This window comes from Coturnix japonica, chromosome 1 (genome assembly GCF_054131305.1).
Source record: "Coturnix japonica strain WE chromosome 1, WE-NBRP24, whole genome shotgun sequence".
In the NCBI taxonomy this organism is placed as follows: Eukaryota; Metazoa; Chordata; class Aves; order Galliformes; family Phasianidae; genus Coturnix; species Coturnix japonica.
In genome coordinates, this window is record NC_140663.1 from 113,034,099 (window position 1) to 113,051,640 (window position 17,542).

At 41.1% G+C, this 17,542-nt stretch overlaps 1 long non-coding RNA gene across 1 annotated transcript; it reads right to left on the reverse strand.

Moving 5' to 3' along the window:
* Nucleotides 1–680: 680 nt before the first annotated feature.
* On the reverse strand, nucleotides 681–15,642 carry LOC146762650 (uncharacterized). The gene is made up of 2 exons (XR_014947339.1): nucleotides 15,518–15,642; nucleotides 681–1,369 (listed from the first exon to the last, which is right to left on the reverse strand). It is a non-coding gene; the product is annotated as an uncharacterized LOC146762650 (long non-coding RNA).
* Nucleotides 15,643–17,542: the final 1,900 nt, after the last annotated feature.

The window sequence follows — 17,542 nt, forward strand, 5'->3', positions numbered from 1 at the left end:
GGAAGGGATGGTGATGCCACCATTGCTGGGGTTCTGCCTGGGACCACTGGATTACACTGTAGGAGAAGATGTCTGGGATATCAGTGCAAAAACAATGGAAATATTTCCTCCCTTTAAGCTGAGTGTTGGTCCATGATAATGTCCCCATAGCAGTGACACTGAAAGAAAAGCCACAGTCAGTAGAGCATAAACAAGTGGAACACAGGGCACAGAGCTCTTTATCCTCACTGGGGCATTCTGTGAACTCAGTATTACTGAAGCAGCAACAGCACACAGGAGGAAGCAGCAGTTGCTGTATTTGGAATATATCAGTTTCCAGATCTCTTTAAGGGGTTTGCTTTCATTTGATAGACAGGAGGGCCAAAAAAGAAGTGTTCAAAATGTCGGAGCTCGAGGACCACAGTAGTGCAGCCCATACCATACCCCTAACACAGGTGCTGAGAGCGTTAGTACAAAAAATATACAGGAGTAAATATTGTCTAGAGATATAAATATTTAAGATGAAGAGTGTTTTCTATTAGCTTCACATGAACACTCATGTCAAAGAAGTTAATCTAGCAAAAATGCAAGACAAGTAAAAGAACTGTTGCTGATAGTAATTGAAAAAAACAAACAAACATATTTTTGTAGGAAAAGGTAAGCATAGGTAGAGTAAACTCATTTGTGTTAAAAAGAAGTAATTCCCAAGACAGAATTAGTGAGTTTTTACTAGTCAGGGTAAATCTGAAATAGTAATGCCTGACTTCACAGTTTGGTTGCCAGGGATTTAACATGTGACATAATACTACTAGGGAAATATCAACACTCATCCCATCATTCCTCTGTGACTGTCAAGTGAAGAAGGTATCAAAATAATAATACGTCTCATAAAAATAGCATGTAGTCTGTCTCTGATCTGTGTTTATCACTGTTACTGAACAAAGCTTTACTAGTATAGCATGGATTACTGCCTACAGCTGCAGATACACTTACAGTACTTATTCCAAATGGTACTCTAGCACAATGTCCCTAGTAGCAACATAAAGCAGTATAAGCTGCAGTAAAGCACATATGCCATTATATGTGATGTCTACTTGTGATGAGACTTGCAAATACAGTGCACCAAGGTATCCACATCTCTAGGGGTGGATTGGATTTGGTCCAAATGTTCCAAGAAATCTGGCTCGATTCCGGGATTCTGAAACAGGGGAAAGTGGTTGACAGCTGAAAGCCAAGAAGATGAAGTGATGGCCATCATCCATCCCTTATCCTCATCTCATTTGGTGGGCTTTGAAGTGGAGTGCCTTCATGGTATGGCATTGCCAGGATCTGGGGATGGTTGTGTCCTAGTGTCTTTTGGCTGGAGGAGACTTGCCTTGCACAGAGGTCCCTGGATGAGAGAAGAGAAGGAAAGATGCACTGTATGAGTTGAGAAGGGAAAGAGAGAGCTCTAAACCTTAAAAGGCCTCCCAAAAAGAGTTTAATTATTAATCTCATTTATGTATCTACTCTTGTTTGTTTGTAGGCCTCTGGCAAGTTGAACACATGAAAAAATATTTGTTTCCATCCTAGCAATTGGGCTTGACTTGTTTGATTTTCCATTACATCAATATCGTGTTGAATGCATTTTATTCATATTGGACACAGAGGATTCAAATATCCAGGGAGTAAAAATAGGCAGGCTTGTAAAATGCACTTTGAGACAATTTCTTCTTTTGTCTGGTTTCCAAAGGAAATAAAACTTGTGCAATCACATTGTCTGACTATATCTCCCCATCCTCCTCTCTGCTCGCCTGCTTAATTAAGGTCTAACCCCAGTCTCTGACAAAATTTAAGAGAGTGGCATAGACAGCAGCCAAATACACTTTATGAAGATCAGTGGCTAGAAGAGGAAGGCTGTGCATTGGAGAAGGCTCTAACCACTGTGTAACAGGGGGAAGGGCTGCAGTCTGATCTTTTAAATTCAGATATTACTAAACCAAAGTGAATCCACATGAGAGGAAACTCTGAAAAACCCAGTCAAAGCCAACAGTTTGATCAGACCTTGAATCTCTCTAGATGTAAATCAGCAAAAGGACAAAAGTCTGTAGGAAATAAATTTTCATTAGTTGCATTATACATGAAACCATCTGAATAACGCAAAGCTAGCATATACTGGGTTGCTCAGCCATTGGATCTGACTTGTTTTATACTCAGTTCAAGGTTTTATCCAAGCTGTTATGCAGCAAAGAGGATAGACATTAGCATAACCTATGACAAGTTATGCTAGTTTAGGTTATGTAGGAACATGGACGTGATCTTGCAGCTGTTTGTGCCCTTCTTTTTCCAGTGTTTTTAGTGACAGGAACAAAGTCCCTGCAGACCTAGGCTGACCTCACAAAACTGAAAGATCATACGGATCAAAATTCAGGTTTCCAGTCCTGGAGGATTTCAGTGATATTGCCTGCAAGATTTTATAGCAAAGACTTAAAATGATGTTAGCAAGAAGATAAAAGCACCTGAGGAGCTGGAGGAAAACTGAAGCATCACTCCACCACTGTCAAGCTTCCCTTAAGCGAGAGTCAGTTTTCTGTAGTTAATACATGGGTTGCAGAAGAACGTGGGACAAGACTGAACTTTTGTACATGAATGGTTGAAAACAAGGAAGCCGTGAATGAAATGCAGTACTGTCAGATCATCAGTGTCAAGGGATACCAGCAGGTATGTTTGCCCTGAGCTCCTCTTCATTTTCATCCAGTTAAAAATTTGAATTCACTGCCAGAGGAGAAGCTAGGTATTGCTACACTCAGATCCTGTTTCTGCTTTTATGATCCCCATCAAGTCAAGGAGGAACATGGCAGACAACCTTAGTGCACATTTATGTAGGAGCACAACTGAAATTGTGTATGCTGCCTGTGACTAAAGCCTGCCTTTCAGATATTTAAAGATATTTGGGCCCAGTCAAGGCTGAATGAGTTGAGGCTAAATCATACAACCATCTTGTATTTTGTATCTCTTTTTCTAGGGTTCATTTTTACCTATTTTTTACTTGTTATCTAGAGTATATATCTAGATAAAATACCACTACATCATATTTTGTCTGTTGTTTATACCATGCCTGAAATCACACATTGCTGTGTAGTGCTGGGCTGTAAGGATCTCCTTCTTTTTCACCCCATTCCTGAATGTTTTGCTTTGTCATCACAAAGTTAAGCTTTTTGACAATACTCAGTCACACCAAATTAATGAGAAAAATTTAGCATGGGATCAAAAGTTATACCACCCACAGACACCGTACCACCCACAGGCGTGTTGCTATAACCTTGTCATCTTCCCTTTATTTTCTAACTTTCTTTCTCTCAGTTCTTACCAAGGCTGGGAGCCTGCTGTGAGAGGGGCTCCCTGGTCATTTTTCTTTCCTGCAGTCTCGCTCCTTTGCTTAATATCAGTGGGAGATCTGCAGGAAAGCAGCATCTCTGTGCATCTTCTTTCCCCAAAAAGAAAGCAAAGCACAAGGGGTGTGAGTGGGACCAACATCATGGTTACCTGGGTCTTGGACTACAGTTCAGCCAGGGCCTGTCAGAGCTTTTTTGCCTCTGCCTTCCAGCTGGGAAGCATATCTGAGGTTTATTGTTTCAAGATAGGCACAAAGTTGGCACGAACATATTTTATGACACCGTGCAATACATTTAATGTTGAATTGTAATGCTTCACCATCACCACGCTCTCACAGTTCATAACCTATGCGCATAGCAATTTGTAACGTATCCTTGCACAGAGCTTAAAATGCTTCTTTATGGGAAATGTTCAAAGAAAACGAGGAATTCTTTAAAAAAAAAGCTAGGAGGCGGAGTGAATGGCATGTGTAGAAAACTTTACAACACAAAATATGTACAGCTGGTTAAACAGTGACCAAGGAAAACCCTGGTAATTGCTACTTCTACAGAGTGTAAACAGGCAAGGTGGAGACAGAACTTATTGAGCCTGGCAGTCAACACTGATTTGGGGTTACAGTGCCACAAAAAAAGGACTGCCAGAGCCCCAGCAGAGCGTCTACATGCTCAGTCATGCAGAAATTGCCTCTCTGGGTCAACTGCTTGGAGGGGAGATCTCCTGTGGAGCAACTACAGCTGCTGGGCCAGAGCAGGGGAGATGTGCGGCCACGGCTATGGAGCCTCTGCAGCGCTGTTTTGCCTCCCAGATGAGATTGGTAAAGTGCAGCCCATTGTTCCCTTGTCTTTAGACATTGTTTTACTTGCTTGCCTCATTTCCATAATGCTCCCTGGCCTCCCAGTAGCCCAAATTGGTCTGATGAATACAGTCTTGTGTGGTTTAGGATTCATTATTCCCTGTGTCCTACCCTCTTAGTCTTACATAACATAATCTCAGTCCCTGTGCAGAAAGGTCTTTCTGGAGCCTTAATTAAAAATTATGGTTGTAAAATAAAAGCATTTTTCTTTTCTCCTCTGTGTGCCAGCCACAGATTTCTGACTGTCTCATCTGGAAGTGAACAAGAGGAACAAAGACATTACCACCTGTAGATCTGAGGCAACAGTATGACTTTCTGCACAAGGGAGAATGGGGGAAAATGCCCATTTTTATCTAGAAAACCTGGGACTAGGAAAAATACAGAATTCAGAGAAAGTGGAGAGAGTAAGAAAAAGTGAATGAGTGCTCACATCTCCAGGCACGTTCATTTTTCTCTCCATTATTGCAGAAGGAATAGCTGAAACAAAGGAATTACAATACTTCTCTATAACTTGGTGTATGTACTGTGTGGTGCCCTAGATGCTTTGTAAAGGCTTCACTTCCCAGATTCTTAGTATTCCAATGAAGATTAAGGAGTCACAAAAATGAGACAGAAAAAAAGGTGTATAGGATCTTCTGGAAGCTATTATGTCAAACTGAGATGCTGCATGCCTATATGAGGTAACCTTGATCTTTGGATATGACTAAGGCTTTGGAATCTTAATAAAAATATTAGTTAGAAGACATCACCAAATACTTTGTGGTATTCACCACCCTCTTGCCAGCACAGAATGAATACTAAATAATATGTTGACATTATAGACCTAGTGGTATTGTGCAGGGTCAGTATCCCAAGGATATGAATTCCTCTGGTGGCCCTGCCAGACAGAGGGGTTGGAGTTTCATGATCCTTGAGGTCCCTTCCAACCTGGGTCATTCTGTGATTCTGTGATTCTCTTCACTTGGAGCCTTTTCATAGTTTGTGCCTTAAGAAAGTATTTCTCTGTCATTAACCTTCTGGATGTTTTTCTCTTTTCTACAGATTTATCCTCACACTGGTATCAAACTAATAATTCCTTTACCTCTTTTCAAGTCTGGCACCACAATCATAATTCACCCTTAATGGTGCGGTGATCCAAAAGACACTCAGTGATGCATTTTGGTGGGTAAAATCTCCTTTCAGTTGTATATCAGACTTAAGATCTCATGGTCTCCCATATAAATATTTGCAGGCACTCCTTCGGAGTCAGTAAGAATGATATATTTAGTTCCTTCTAACAAGTCCGTTGCTACAGCTCATTAATCACTGTTATTACCCTCTCCATGCATTTGGTGAGTGTAGCAATACGATATTTGAGTACCTATGAAAATAAGACACCTCATTAATTGAAGCAATGTCTAAAACCACTTTTATTTTGCTATTCATTAACAACTTCACAGGCAGGTTTTAGTTCATGAGGGTCCTTCCAGAATTCAGCAGCACTGTAAGTATTTGCATAAATAAATATTAGTATTGAAAATAACATTCAAAATAGGAGATCATATTTGCTCAAAAGATTTGTCTGGCCATTATGCAGTTTTGTGGCTCTTTATCTATTCAGGGTATACATGAAATATTCTTCTTTAAGTTTATTAGCCTTGCTGCTTAAACACAGAATATATGAAAGGAATACTTTCCTAAGCAAGTAAAAGTTTTATATCCAAATCATTTCTGCAATAATTCAAAGTGATACATAGAAGTATTTTATATCATACTTCAAAAATGGAAACAAGGTCACTAGTTCTTTAGATATGAAGGTAATGTTACTAATTGGATTAATTTGCTTTTCACTTCTGAGTAGGACTGAGTTTAGCAACACTCACTTTTCTTGTGGACACATACAGAAGAAATTCTATCCCCTACTCCATCATGTTTTGTTTCAGTAGGTAACAGCAAATGTGCAGTGATAACTTTGAACAACAACTTACCAAATTCATCCCCACTGTTACCATGGATGTTTAACGCTGTTTCATCTATGGATTTCTTTTATATGCATAGAGTGAACTTCAACCTGTTTGCATAGAGCGTCCTTTGGCAGACCAAGAACGTTACCCAGAGCTTTGCTTTTCCTGGTCTCCCAGGGGTTACTTTTGATTCTGATAAATCAATGGTGGATTTATGAGGCCGTGGAGTCTTGTAGATCTCTTTCTCTCTTCCTATGTTGAAATGCCAACGTGTTTCATTTTAGTGCAAAGTCACAAAAAAAGACACAGGGAATAAGAGAGAGCAGTCTTGGGTGGCAGAAGAGGGACTCCTTTCAAGGGCATATGTGGTGACTCCCAGCAGACCTACAGCTTTTAGTCTTTCAACACTGGGCCTTGCATCGCACTCACCCTGAGACCTCAGCAGTGCCTCACTTGGCCTTTTGGAGGTCATTTCAGTGACCCATGTACAAATGGCTCCATGCTGTTCCTGGCTGTACCAGAGAGCTTAGAAGCCCAGTGTGATTTCATATTAACAAACCTGGGCTCTTGACCTCTCAATGTGGTAATTTGTTGGCTGTTGGACTGGATGATCTTAGTGGTCTTTTCCAGCCATAATGATTCTATAATTATACAATTTTAAATCTTCTTAGCCAGATTGTATCTGCACCTAATTCTGATGCACTGAAGGGAAACGATGACTGGTTGCTTGGCCTCCAAGTATTGAAATGACTTTTTCAGCAGTGGCAGAATCTTCTATTGGATATTTTGTGCACTACAGATCTCTGCAGTCCTGTACATCTGTAAGTTGATGTATTTTGTACCAAAGATTACATAGTGCTTAAAATCATTTTTGTGAGGAGGAAAGAAACACTAGTCTATAACAAAGAGATGTGTAGAGCTAGTGCAAATGGGGCATGTTGACCTAACTGGGAAGAGTTGGGTTTTTATGACAAAATACTACAAAAGCCCAAACATTTTTGGAACAACACCACTATATTCAATTTCTTCCCCCTGCATCACAGGAATCAGGTGCCTGTAGTGATGATGGTGATGGAGGCAGGTGGGAAAACTGCAAAAGAGCACTTCTGTTTAGGAAAGTGCATACATAGTTAAAACAGGGGCATGGATGGTGGCTCTCCTGCTCTGAGTATTCACTCAGCCTCTTCCCTTCCTCCAAGCTCAAGCAGACTGGAGATAGCACTGCACTACCTACCTGCAGGAGCAGAGGTAATACTGACTGATCTCAGTTTATGATGCAGCCATTGATCTGCACTGGAAGTTCCCTGGCTAATTCCCCCAGATTTCTTTAATCTTGTTAGCTGCACAGTTATTCTATGGGATCATCCCACAGCATCACCTGTCTCTTCCACAGCACAACGTGGCATGGGACTGGTTGGCTTTAGTTCATCTGGATGTTCCACTGGCATGTACCAAAGCAGAACAATGCTAAAATACCATTAGCATTGAAATCTACAGTAGAAGCAGTGTATTTTCCCTTGTCAAGGAGAGATAACATTTCTGGAATTAGGGATGAAGAACCTGATCTATTTTACAAAGTATTATTTCCAATTTCATGCGTGTCAGCTCCTAAAAAGTCGTGTGCAGACCATTGAGAGTCACTCAGAATTTGAACTGGCATTTCACTGAGCAAGTTTTATGTACCAGATATTACTCCATACTTACTATAGATATCTTTACAGAGAGGAAGTGTTCTCTTAGATAGCACTGTGGTAATTATTAGCAATTTCACTGGGAAAATGTAATTAGCATGTAATTATTAGGAAATAGAGGCAATCAGTTGCTGCAAAAATTCCTCCAGTGCTACCACAGAGTGGAAAGAGGAGACAGAAAATCACCTTTTCTGAAGCTTAAAAAGTCAGAGGTGATTAATGTAGAAAATTAGTTCAGCACAGCAAACAGGCTGTATGCATCTTTGAGGAATACTGCAACCTCCCTTACAGTCTCCTTCCCTATTAACGATGGCTGCACGCAGGGAAGGCTGTGGGTTTGTACCATGTGTCTGAAGAACAGCAGTCAGTTGACAGCAAAAAAAAGCAGGCAGGAGCATACATAAGTGACTGTGGCTTTTTCCATACAATTGTAATTGTAATACGCTGAGGGACATCACAGCTGGCTTGTACTACTGGCAGACAACAGAGGGAGGGGAAAAGAATGCTTTCGGAAAATTGATAGTGCTTTTGAAAAGGCCACGGCAACATTAACTCTTCATGGCAGGAAGGCTGGACTTGAAATGTGAGGATATTTTTGCTAAGTAAGGTTCACTCATCCTCAGAGCAGCATAAACAAGGAACTGCTGTTTCCGAAACAGCCCCTGTCACACACAGAACAGCTGATGGAACAAAGAGCCACATTTGGACATGCGCAGAGTGACATCAGGGAATATGCACTGCTGCCCAATCTTACTGCTGAAGAGGTGTTGCTCCCAAGTAACAGGAATAATCCTTGCATCATGCTCTGTTGTGCATCTGGCCTTAACATAAATATTCTGGTTTAGAGGACTGTACTGAGCAAGAATGTGAAATGAAAGGAGATGCACTGTGTGTGAAGTTGACTGACTGCTCCATGCTTTACTGAATATTAAAAGGCTGATTGCTTTTTTTTCAGCTTTGCAAGTGCAAGATTCTTTACCACTCACTATTTACTTTCACACAGGCCAGACATGACTTCTAATACCAAATCACCCTGCTCCCCCTCGGGATACCAGCAAGTCTCAGAGCTGTTTTTCTCTTTATGAAGCAGAGGAGGCGGCCCTGCACTGGGACAGCTGGGACATAGCTGTCAGTCCCTTTTCATTATCAGCAGCACCCAGCTGGATATCTGGAATTCACAGACACTGAAGGAGAAGCATGCTTGCTTGCATTTTAAAAACAGGTTGATTGCTGGGAATGAATACCCTGCAACAGTTGCTCAGCTTTGCCTCACTGAAATAGAACTATTCCCAAAGGCTGATGAAAGTGAAAGAGAAATCAAAGTGCTCCTTGCTCATCAGTTCAGAATCTGAGAAGTGGTGGGGAGTTTTGCTTTTTCTGCAAAATACTCTGCACATGACATATTTTTAAAGAAATGAATATTCATTAAAAATCAACACTAGGGAGTAAACCCAAGTTGTCATTGCTTGAAGACCGTTGCCCATTGCCACTAATTCTTTGTGAAGTAGATAATTATGCAGGTTTAGCAGCTTTAGGATTTGCATGAACACTGAATGAGATGCTACTGTTGGGCACTATAAGTGATGCTCTGTTTGCCATATGTCAAACAAGCAACCTTGGCTTAATCGAGAACATAAAATCTGTTAATTTGTAGTCCAAAGATTAAGATTTGTGCTGTGACAGTGCTGCCTGGAACAAGAACATTTGTTGAGTGCCTCCTCAGGAGGGCTTGCAGCTGATGTCCATGACAAGAGTTTAAAGTGCTTCCCACCCCAATTCCCATTAGCAAATGATTTGGACTAATCTTTTACTTACTGGCCTCTCAAGTAAACTTCCCCTTGCTAAACTAAGCCTGTCCTCTGTGGCAGATGAAAGCAGTTCCCTTTTGGGAGTTCAGACTCCACTTAGCACAGGGCTTCAGTTCTGTTCTTTTTTTTTATTCCTTCCCTTTGAAATAAGCCTAGGTTCCATATTACCCTGAAAGAAATAGTTCATCAGGAGTCCTGGTGAAGACCTCCTCAAGCATCTTTCTTCATTATTTTGCCTTGAGGTCTGCTATTAAAAAATTGAAAGTGGTTTTGTTTTGCTTAGATGACCAGAAATAGCTGGGCTAGCTAGGTGGTCATTTGACTTCCATTTAGAAGTCTGAATTATTTTCCATCTGGCCACATTTTGACCATGCTCTGGTCGTTAAATCTAGACTACACACTCTTCGTAACAACTGAGAAATCTCTCTACTTCTTCTCTACTTAATTAGCAGTTAGTTCTACTATTTTGCAGAACTAGCTGTCATTTAGAAGGATAACCGCATTGTGGGCTTAAATAGTTCACTCTAAATACAAGAAAAACAAGCCGGATTTGTTTTTGTTATTTGTTTGTTGTTGTTTAATAAAAATTCCTTAAATGTAGCCCAGATAAGCAACAAAACAAACAAACAAACAAAACCTCAAAAAACTAACAATACAAAAAGCCATGTTTTTCAAAAGGTAATGGTCAGCTATTCTCGCATCTCAGAATTTATGTGCAACCTGTAGGCTCCTTCAGTCTATCAGGTTAAATATGACATGAAGAAATAGCATGGATGTGCAATTACCTTCATTGAATCATAGAATGGATTGAGTTGGAGTGGATTCTTAAAGGTCACCTAGTCCAACTCTCCTGAAGTGAACAGGGACAGCTCGATCAGGGTTCTCAGAGCCCCATCCAACCTTCAGTCTGACTGTTCTAAAATCCCATCACAAGAGTTTCTTTTGCTGCTCTTATGTTCTTCACGCTTGCACTAGGTCTGCTGGAACCAGAGTTATGGTCAGTCTATGTAAGCCTGTTACAACTGGGCAGCAATTACAAATTTTGTTGATAGTTTCAAAGCAATAATTATTAGTGTATTAGTATTAGTGGGCTGAGACACACTGTTGACTTTTCAGAAGTTAAGTCAGGACCCTAAATTTGCACATCATCAGACTTTGGGGTGATCTTGAAAGAAAATTAATCTGTGTTTTACTGCTAAAATTCATCACCTCATAATCTTCATTTTATAAGTACCCTCATTTCTAAAGCATAAATCTATGCATTTTACTTTCTTTTTACATTCTTTGTATCAAATTACGTACTTACTTGTACAACAAATATCCCAAAAAAGATGAGATTCTGAGAACAGAGATGTGTAGGAGGAACCCAACAAAGAACTGTATCACCTTCTATAGCACTGTTGAAATAGAGAGATCACTAAATCATCTGTAACACTTGGCATATAAAATTTTACTTCTCTCAAAACCCATGAAGACTTAGGAATAGCCTGTGAAATGATTAAACCAAGAAGGCTGACTTGGTGTTCTCCTGCTATCTGAATTCTGTGCTACTTCGTTGCTCTCCTCAGCAGCAACTCAACACACAGAAGTAAGACTTTCTTCATCAAGTACCTAATATTTCCAGGCAGGATCCTTTTCCCATTCCAGCTTTCAAAACCTTGTGTTGAGACATTTCTCTGGTCAGAACCAAGATGGAGTGAATTAAAACCAGTGTTATTCCAAAGGCAGCTGTCCACTTAGTTTTGTGGCTGACCTTCCAATTCAAGCATACATTGCAGAACAATTCCCTAGTGAGGAAAAGCCTAGGATCTGCATGATGGACCATCTCTGCTGTTCCTCAGTATGCTGAAGCAAACCAGATGTTTTCCATGAGGACGGCTCGTGGCAAGGTGGAAGGAGAGCTGACTGTGTGCTGGTTCACTCTCATCCCTTCCAATATGGAACAAAGTGACATGGTTTCTGAGCTGGATAAACAGGAAATCGCACAGGGCTTCACCTCCTCCTGCCCCACACTTCCCATTGTGGCTAAGGTGAGCCCTGGTGGCAAAGAGCGGATTCAGACCCTTCTGGCCCTCTGACTCAAGATGATTGACATGACAAATGGTAATAAGCACAAAACCTGTCATCTGTAGCAGAAAAGAACTTTATGATATTGGTGAAAAGCGAGCAGTGGGACTTATCTCAGGACATGGAAAGCACATGATACCTTCAGTCAGCTGTCATTTAAGAAAAAACATAAGTAAGGTTTTAATTTATGTCTTTAACATAAGCATAGAGACTACTCTGCTACATATTTAGAAAATAAGACTGTCTTGTTATAGGAAGTAGTACCAAAGGCAGACAACTCTTATGCTAAATTGTGGATGCCTGAGGAGAATTATTTTGGCGCAGCACATAAGATCTATTACATGGGTGGTGTTTCTTTCTTTTTTTTCCCTGAAATTAACAGCTGTCTTTTGTTTAATCATTGTGTATATAAAGAAAGTAAAGTCATAAGACATAGAGCATGTCTAGCTTTTAAGGGCACTCGTTGCCAAGGAGAAAGACTAAAGTTTGCATAACAGAAGAAACCAGAGCAGCCTTAATTTTGCAACATGTAGTAATTTTGCTGTAGCTGAAAACTCCAGAAGGAAGCCTTGTTCCATTTCCAACACAAATCACTTGTTTGTGCAACTTCTTGGCACAAAAGTGCAGGGAGAAATAGCAAGGTACTTTTCAGCTCACAAGCATCCTTTTCCTTTTCTGAGACAGCAATAATCGTTGTTGAAATATATCGTTAAAAACAGGAAGCTTTATCATTATGATTTTCTAGCAACCTCGCCCTTTCTTGTGAACCTGACCCTGGCTATGAATCGTCTGCTTTGATTCAAACACAACTATTATAAGACTGAAGCTCAGGTATTTCCTATTTTGCTCTAAAGCATTCGCAGCAAGTGCTCAGAGACAGCGCTTCTCTGGGAGAGTCAAGCAGCCCTGAGAAGGAGCACTGCTTGTTGGAGCTGTGCACAGGAGGCTCATGTGTTTAGATCGTGCTTTTGTTTATGTTCTATTTCTGCATAACAGAGGGAATGAAGTGACATCTTCTGCTCTGGGTGAACGGTTTCTCAGCAGAAAGGAGAAAGAAAATGCAGAGGATGAATTTGCAGGAACTATAGCACAGATTAGGTTTTTTGTGTACATATGTCACTCCAGAAGTAATGCCTCCTATTTATTTCCATGGAAACTACAACAGGTACAAACAGTAAAATAACACTGTTTGATAGAGCAAATTCTCAGCTGCAAAACATTCCTTTTCAGCATAGGCACCACTGTTGGCTATGCAGTTTCAGCAGCAATAAACAAGAGATTTCATGCAGCACTTCTAATAATCTGCAGCAGCCAAGACTACCCACTGTTGCTGTTGCCACTGCTGAAACATACCACCTCCTCCACTCCCCCCCCCCCCCCCCCCACCCTCTCTGTGCTCACATCTACTGTTTGATCTCCAGAAACATTCAGCAAGCATTGATGAATGTCACTGGGTGCCATTTTTTCTGTGTGCAGGAATTAGATGGCACATCTTTGTTTCATCCACGCTTCCATGTCAGACACCATTCTGTCAGACTGCTCTTCTGCTGCCATCTGTCACATGGCAAGAAAATATAGTGGATGATTGGTGGGAAGATTCAAACTCTACTGCCATGCCACCAACATCAGCCTCTGACATCATGGTCCAACATAATAAAACAGAAGGCATTGATTTTGGAGCAGCCCTCATATAAGTAACAAGCAAACGTTTCTCCTGGTGGTACTTAGCAACAAGGCCTCTGCATAGGACCACACTAATGATGTCAGACACGCTGGGATGCATATGCAGAGTTTTTTAACTTTAAAAGCTCTTGCCTATCCTGGATAATTCCTCTCCACTTCTCTCCCAACCAACACATCATCAGCCCAGAATAACATCACACAGGGGTACAGGGTTCCAGGTGCATCAGCTCTAGGCAGTGTGCAGGCGCTGAAGCCAATGTATCTAAGAAGGAGAAACTTAGCTTTAACATTCCATAACTGGTGGCATTCTCCTTGTGGTACATTGTATCTTTATATCTTGTCAGTTTACATAGGACCAAAAAATTGTCAACAGCTGAGCTCCAGAGGCAGAAGCTAGCGCTTCTGGAAATAGGGGCTAGGAAGAAATGGACTCTACAGGCCAGGACCAGGAAAGCAGGAATAACAGCTGGAACTCTTTCCCCTAAGTGCACTCCCACCTTCTTATTTCTGTCTGCCCTCATTATTTGATTATCACAAGGGAAATCTAAGGAGTGTACTCACTAATTCCTGAATAAATGCTAACCCATAGTATGGGCACACTTGCAGACTGCTCTCTGCTCTTTTCAGGTGCATTTGGGGCGCTCCTCTGCCATAGCCTGAGAAAACTGTAGAGAATCGAAAGAGCTGAGGCAACACTCCTTGAGACTCATCAATCATGAAACAATGGAGACAGGACAGGTCAAATGCTGCTTGAAGTTAGTTTTTATATTTCTGCTTGTTACAAGTTTAAAGAATCCAGTGCCCAGCAACATCATCTGCGGTTTCTGTTACACATGGCTCCAACCAGAGAGCTTGCAGAAGGCTTTTCTTGGTCCCATTAAGTAGAAACTGTGTAGAAGATGGACATGGACAGACATGGATGTGAAAAAAAGCAAATGAGGAAAAGCTAATCAGTATAGGAAGATGAATGTATTATTTTGCTGTTAAGTTTTCTTCTAAGAGCTGGAAACCAGCCTGTCACTAGAGAACAGTGTGCTCCATAGTGAGGAGATTAATATCAACTGCAGCTCCTGCTGTCTCACTATCCTGGTTCTCTGCATCATCACCCTCTTCTCACATCCTAGCCATAATCCTGCTCTCACTGACCATTATTTTGCATTGTGAGAAGTGTTATTTTCCTTCCCACCCACATGTACTTGTCAGGCTTCTTGTGTACAATAGCCATTCTTAAATCCCTGGGCACTGTGTTTCCTTTTCTGATATCTTCCAAATCATTCTAGGCAATATTATTTTATCTTTGTAGCCCACAAAGCGCCCTTGGAATTCATTTGTAAAACTAGTTTATTATAGCTAGTGCAAAAAATTCAAGCTTCACATGTGGTATGAATCTTACATCTCAGTAAAGTTTTCCATTTCCTCATGCAACAGGGATGGCTTTGCACACCAGATACTGTATGTATCATTTTGGGACATGCAGAACTACATTTATGTCTGAGGAGCAGGATCCAAACAAGCAGTGTTAGTGGCAAATCCTTACACTGCTGTTCTCCCACGCATATCCTTGGCTGCTTGAGTCACTGGGAACTGTACTGTTCCCAGTACCATATGTCCCTTTCTGTTTATGAGGCTAAGACTCGGGCCATACAATCCAGGAAACACAAGAAGGGTATGATTTTTTTTATTATTATTTTATTTTTTTATAGTCAGTGTATGGGATGTTTACTTTATAGGCAATGAAATCACTACCATAGTTTTTGAGTCACATTAGTGTATTGCATAGAAGGAAATAGTCTTTCATGAAAGAAGTGAAATATTTTCAGCACAGTTTTCTGAACAAACATAGAATGCTGCTCGTTTATGAAAAAACAGTTACTGACTTCATGAGAACACCTGAAACTGAGAAATGTTTACAAATTCTGCCTGTAACACATCCCTAGCAGACCCAAGAAGAGAGGATGCTCATAGTGGGGAGGCCTTTGTGGAAACGGGAAGTTTTGCAGCCTGGCTGACCTGGTCCACAAGTGTCACTGCTGAAAGCAGCAGTGTACCTCCTCCCTCCCCCATGCCCAGCCCTGAGTGCCTTGTTTCCTCATGGAGCAAAGCAGGTGAAAAACTTACCCTATGAAGAGAAGGGGTTAGCTCAGCACCCTGCAGTCAGAGAAGTGCTTCCACTGGCACAAGAGAGGGGAGGCAAGCAGGAAGAGTCCCCTTTCAGCATCAGTGGGCTGATCTGCACCCTGCAGTCTCACCCACACCTGTCTCTTTGTTTCAGCTTGTACAACACATTCACACTACTTAATTAATGAGATGGGAATTCACAGTGTACCCATTGCTGGTCTATCTCATAGACCCTCAGTATTCGGACCAGAATTTTGAGCTTGACTGAAAATAGAATTAACGTAGAAGAAATTAAGACAGTGACTAGATCATTTTTCTTTTCTTGTGAGAAGTCAAAATAAATGAAATGAAAAGTTAATGTTGGGAAATTTCCTAGATGAGTTTACTTTTGATGCCCTGATGAAGTTTATGTTTATTAATGATACTTAATGTCTGATCTCAATTTATCTATTTCTATTATTTTAAACAAGCATGATGCAGGGATGTTAGGACTGAGATTGCATTTCCATTGCCTTAACTACCTTGGAAAGTTTCCAGCAGACCAAATAGAAAGAGAAGGTGTGGAGACATCAGGCATAGTCTGCTTATACAAACACGTAACATGTTGGCTTACAGCTATGGCTGTATTCAATTCTGAGTTCTTCAGCTTTAGAAAGAGAAGCATTTCTTGGTTTGAATGGTGGGAGGGTACACAAGTGCACCTTGTGTCTTTCAGAAAAGCTTTTACTCTCACATTATCAACAGGAGAGATGGAATCTAAGCAAACTCACTTTTCAGTACTGAGGAAACAGTCAAGTTTCAGAGCATTGGTTTCTATCTGTTTTATATTTGTATCCCTCTAAACACCTCTTAGCATTCTGATTTGCTCTAGGTGCTTTCCCCAGGCAAATTATGTAGAGAAGAAGCCTCGTACTGTTCATTTGTCTTTATCTTGCTTCACGCTGTGCCTGGTGGCAGAGAGTTGTGCTTCAGTTTCCCATGCTTCTTCATGAAAAAACAAGAGCACTGAAATCTTGGCTGGATAGTGTAGCTCTACGTTTGTGTTTGTTTTCACACATTAAAACCCTGGCTTAGCTCAATGTTAACTTTGGATCTAACAGCTAGTACTAGAATATCCTAGTTTCAGTTTCTATGTTTCTCCAGGTAGAGTACAGCTAGAAAGCTTTACAGCCTCGTGCCCAAAAATGGCCTTTTCTGTAGCATAGCAACCAGAAAAAAAAAAGTTCAGGGATAAAATTCACCCACTAGGTTTGTTGTAGTGGTTGAGCTCATGGTCTTGCTCAGTGCTTGAGAAGGGTGAAAATCCCCAAGTGCTGGTGGTAGAAAGCCAGAGCAGCAATTTTTGAAGAACAGCAGAAGGGGAGCATATGAGAAGAAGAAGAGAAAACAAGTGGAGGCGAGATATGAGGGAAAGAAAGGAGAAGCAGACAGAGCAAGGCAGAAATAAGTAAAGCACGGTGGTGTGCAGAAGTTTTGAATGCAGAAATGGAAGTGAAAGATGGGGTGTTTGGAGGGACACCTAGCAGCAATCCAGCCATGACTAGACAGTGCTGCTCTGCCATACTGCTCTTAGGCTGTGCTGGGGAGCTTCTGCTTAGGGGCACCTCTGCACTGCTGCCACCAAAACTGCCTCAGTCTGCTCTCATAGGTCAGACAGAGCAGGACTAAGTGGGACCCTCTGGAAAGAGAGATGACTGGAAAATAAAGTGGGTAATCTCCCCTGGTTAAGGGAAACAGCCAGGAGTTAAAATATGTAAAATCTCAAATCTTCTACATCTGTTGGTATTGATATCATTCTTTATCCACTTTACGCTGAAATAACATCAACAAATAGACAAAACCAGAGTCTACTACTTCTCCACTGTCAGTAGCCTTCTGGTAGGTGAACAGCATGATGCAAAGGGGATCCTTATGCAGTCATGATCATTCATCATTCTGATTCTGTTGCTTCAGCATTTCCAGTGGCTGTCATTTGCCTGAAGCAAACTCCCAAAACAAGATCTAAACTCTGAGCTAGCCTTACCA